A 5108-nucleotide genomic window follows, 5' to 3' on the forward strand; every position below is an offset into this window, starting at 1 on the left:
ATAAGACATGAAAAAATAATAATAATTTATAAATTATCAAGGGTTTGTGAGGGAGGGAGGGTAAAAAATGAGGAGCTGATACCAAGGGCTCAAGTAGAAAGAGATGTTTTGAGAATGACGATGGCAACAAATGTACAAATGTGCTTGACACAATGGATGGATGGATTGAGATAAGAGTTGTATGAGAGTCCCCAATAAAATAATGTTTGTTTGTTTTTAAAAAAAAGGTCCTTGACCAAATCACTTTGGTGTAGAAGACTCAGAACCAAACTCACATTCATGCCAAAGGCAAGACAAAGACAAATCCTAGAGTCAATGCCGTGCTTCAGTATTGTGAGGGATACAGAAGAGAGGGCTTAATTTAGGTGAGACATGGAGGTGAGCGGGGCCTTTGAAGAGTCTGAAAGAGAGAAGCAGGAGAGAGGGAGGGAGGCTGAAAGAGCTGCCTGGTCTAGAGTGAGGCCCTTCACTCTTCTTTCAAGACCCAGCAGACTTGAACGCTATGACCCAGCTTTTCCTCTCTCCCGACTAAGCCCTAGCAGATTCTGATGTCTGAGCTCAGTGGCTAAAGGAAATTTGGCTTTGGACCATGTGACTCCATGCTAACCCTAGTTATATCCTCAGTCGTGTAGCACGCTGACAAGGAAAGCTGACAATCCGCCCCTGAGGACAAGTTCCCATACTCTCAAGTCTCACAGGAACCTGACTGAGGCCCTTGTATGTGGCGTTCTGTGCTCAGCCTGGACAGCTAGATAGACAACTCTAAGGGCACAGAAATGAACTTGGGAAATTACAGGGCTAAATCCCCTGCTTCCTTAGGCCAGCATTGCAGACACTCTGATTCGGGCTGCCAATATTATGCAGATGAATTACCAAAAGTAAGAAAGGAACTCCTGGGCCTCTCACTTTGAACAATTATGAGCACCCTTTAAAGACCCCCTGTGTCTTTGTCTTTGCTCACATTACAGCTCCCACTGAGGAGATGAGCAAGTCCTTGACTTCATTGTCTTTAGCTTCTTCATCCACAAAATGGGACACATTCTTAGTAAGCAAATGTTTCTTTTGAAGTCTAATTGGACCATCTTTTAATCATAAGTGAATAAGATTCACGTTTTCTTCCCACTGAAAAAAATTAATGATGAAGCCAGAACATAGTACAACAGTCTTGTTATCATTCAGAATTTCCTCACAGTACTTAAGGCCATGGAAAAGGAAGAGGAAATGTTGAGTGTCACTGGAGTGCTGGGAGGGAAGGTGGTGGAAACTGCTGTAGAGTTCATGATGTAACTATCGGCCAACAGTGAAAACATATTATGAACCAGCTTCTACTCCCTTTGGGAAGGCCTGGCGATATGAATCCCCAAGTCTCTTTACTTAGTTCTCAGGTCTTTTGACTGGCTCTCACTAATACTGATATCCTCTTCCCAGTTGGTTTCCTTATTCATCACTGAGGCAGCCAGAGGAGGCAACAAAGGGGGGAGGTTAAGAGCTGTGGGGCCAGAAAGACTCGGCTTTGAGGCCTTGTTTCACTAGTCACAGGAGCCCTGCTGGTGTGGGGGTTACATGTTGATTGCTCACTATAGGGGAGCTCTTAAAGAAAATGTCTCCATGACAGGTGGTTTATTTTTGTTGGGTTGTGTTTGTTTTCTGCTGTTCATCAACTATAGAACATTGACCAAATTGTCAAACCTCTCAAGGCTTCCGGTTCTCATGTATAAGAGGGAGATACTAACAATCTACCTTCTGGAGAGGTTGTGAGCATTCAGTGTGTGTTTAGTCACGAGCCCTGGATGTGTCATGGTCATGCATTGGGCTGCGATCTGAAAGGCCAGCACTTTGAAACCACCAGCCAGCCCCATGGTGGGGAAATGGACTTCCTACTACATAAACAGTTCCCATCTCAGAGACTCACCGGGGGCAGCTCTTCCCCGTCCTATGGGATCACTGTGAGTCAGCATGGGCTCGAAGGCAGTGAGTTTGTTTCTTTGTTTGTTTTACTTTATACAAAGTATTCAGCAAATGTGTGCTAACCAGGATTACCTTAGGAAGAAATTAGAAACCATATTCATTGCTGGTGGGAACGTAAAACCATGTGACAATTGTGAAAACCAGTTTGACATTCTTCAAAAAAATAAAACACGGAATTACAAATGACCCTAGCCATTCCACTCCTAGTTATATGCAATATATAATGCAAAAGTGGTGACTACACAGATGCTGTTTCATCAATGTTCATTAAAGCACTAGTCACAATAGTTAAAAGGTAGAAACAACCCATTGTTCATCAACAGATAACTGGATTAATAAAAGGTGGCATATACATACAATGAAATCTTATTGAGCTACAAACAGAAATGATACTCTGATACATGCTAGAACATGAATGAACCTTGGATGTATTATGACCAGTGAAATAAGTCAGACACAAAAGGACAACTATTGTATTACTTATTAGTATTATAAACACTGAGATACATAGAAACCAAATGTCCTTAGTGATTACCATGTGTTGTATATATGTGAGTTGTGGGGGTGGGAGAGTGTAGGGAGAAGGAAATAGGGCATTATTACTTAGCGCTTATTATATTTCTTTTTAAAAGGATAGTTGTGTTGGTTGCCCAATATGGTAAATGGACGTATTGTCATAAATTGTAACACTTAAAATAGTTAAAATTGTAAATGCTCTGATATATATATTTTTTAAAAGATGCCCTCTACAATAGAAAAGGTGAGCAGGAAAATTTTATCAATGGTATCAATGGTACTAGACACCACATAAAAGTCTTCATCTGTATCTGTAATTCAAATTCATTTTAAAATTAATGATCATTAAATATAAAGAGAATCACTCATTGTGGTGTTTTGTGTTTCATTAAAAAAATTTTTTTTCTCACTGTGGTTTTGAACGATTCTGTTTTATCCCTAATTCTGGTCTCATCTCTAAAAAAAAAAAAATCAAGTAAGTAAATAATAAACCTGATTTTATTTCTTTCCTTTTTAATTCTTTAAAAAATGTTATCAAGCTCTAATTGTAGCGGCCTGAGGTGACCTGCCAAAATGGTTCGCTACTCACTTGACCCAGAAAACCCTACAAAATCCTGTAAATCAAGAGGGTCGAACCTCCCGGTCCACTTCAAGAACACCCGTGAAACTGCCCAAGCCCTCAAAGGCATGCACAGCTGGAAAGCCACCAAACACTTGACAGACGTCACTCTGCAGAAGCAGTGTCTGCCCTTCCGACGTTACAGCGGTGGTGTGGGTAGGTGTGCCCAGGCCAAACAGTGGGGTTGGACCCAGGGTCGGTGGCCCAAAAAGAGTGCTTAATTTTTGCTTCACATGCTTAAAAATGCAGAAAATAATGCTGAACTGAAGGGTTTAGATGTGGATTCTCTGGTCATTGAGCACATCCAGGTGAACAAAGCCCCCAAGATGCGCCGCTTGACTGACAGAGGTCATGGTTGGATCAACCCATCCCTGAGCTCCCCCTGCCATATTGAGATGATCCTAACAGAGAAGGAACAGACCGTTCCCAAACCAGAAGAGGAGGTTGCACAGAAGAAAAAGATGTCCCAGAAGAAACTGAAGAAGCAAAAACTCATGGCTCGGGAATAAATTAAGCTTAAAATAATAAAAGTTAAAACAGTAAAAAAACAAAACAAAATAAATGTTATCAAAGGTTATAATGAGTCACAGCAGTCAAGCTTATGACACGGCCAACATAAAAATTCCAAATATAATCTAACTCAGAGGATATTGATAGTGAATTATTCATGCAACCCAGTGAAGGATGGGAGTGTAGTTACAGTCACGTAGCTGCTTCTCCCCAAGGAGACAAAGCAGATCACAAGGATCCCACTTTGTCGGAAGCAAAAGTACAACCCAAGCATACAAAAGAGTAAACCCAAGGGGAACAAGAACCATCGAGTCGAGCATCAAAATGCTCTTATCGTTCTCTGAGACGACTAAATCACTAGTCACTAAATCACTAGTCACTGCGTTTCCTGTGACTGTTTCCTACAGGATAACGTGTTTTGTTTGTGAAAGTAGCACAGGCGGAAGGGAAACACAATTCTGTGAAAGCACCTGGTTAGCCCAGATGCTGACTGTGTGCATCGCTAGCTATTGCCATAGTGGTTTACTCACTCACTAGTATGGAGTTGATTCTGACTCATCACCACCCTAGATAGAGAGGGTCGAATTGCCCCTGTGAGTTTCTGAGATTAGAACTCTTGATGGTGGGAGAAAGCCATATAGTGGTTAGGGAGCCCCCAAATGTGAACGAATGAAAGTTAGGATCTGGTTTATGCTTCTTACCTGTCATACAAGGTCTTTCATCTTTGTTGTGCTGACCACAGCCGATTTTGACCTGTCTCAAGAAACCAAACCAAAAAAAAAAAAAAAAAAAGAAAGAAAGAAACCCAAACAAACGCACTGCCACAGAATTGATTCTGGCTCATAGCAACCCTGTAGAAGAGGCTAGAACTGCCCCGCTGGGCTTTTGAGACTTTACCTCTTTTTAGGAGCAGCCTTACCTGTCTTCGGAGGGGTTCCAACTTCTAACCTTGCAGTTAGCAGATCAATTCATCGTTCAGTCTGCCTCCAGGGCCCCAATTTTGTTTTATTCCTTAATTCTGTCCTCATCTCTCTAAAAACAAAACAAAAAATCATTGCTTCTTTTCTTTACCTCTTAAAACTTTGCTCAAACCCTAAGAAGAACCCAAGCCTTACTTAGCAGCCAAGCGAAACTCTCCCATCCCCTGTATTTCCTAATTGCCCGACTGCCCATTACTTATCCAACTTGAAATGTGGTTCACCCTCCAAATCTCTTACTTTCTTGAAGTATTCTTTTTTCCTTCAGGTTACACTCAGGTAAGAGATTGAGACTACTCCCCAGACCTCCTCCATTCCTCTGCCTTGCACATCTTCCTTTCATACATTTCTCCTTTTATTCACCCAATCTTCTTTCTCATCTGTCTCCCTATTTTGAATCGTGGAGTGCATGGCACTACTATGCTTCTAATAAATGCTTTTGAAAGACTGAATTCTGTGTCTGGTTCTCCAAATAAAAGAATTTCTAGCTTAATTTCATTTTCCCTCACTAACAGGTA

At 41.4% G+C, this 5108-nt stretch overlaps 1 pseudogene; it reads left to right on the top strand.

Moving 5' to 3' along the window:
* The first annotated feature begins 3038 nt into the window (after nucleotides 1-3038).
* On the top strand, nucleotides 3039-3612 carry LOC105979831 (annotated as a pseudogene).
* Nucleotides 3613-5108: the final 1496 nt, after the last annotated feature.

The sequence above is a fragment of the Echinops telfairi genome, unplaced genomic scaffold, assembly GCF_000313985.2.
Source record: "Echinops telfairi isolate 266 unplaced genomic scaffold, ASM31398v2 ScPeMD7_5167;HRSCAF=5991, whole genome shotgun sequence".
Lineage (NCBI taxonomy): Eukaryota > Metazoa > Chordata > Mammalia > Afrosoricida > Tenrecidae > Echinops > Echinops telfairi.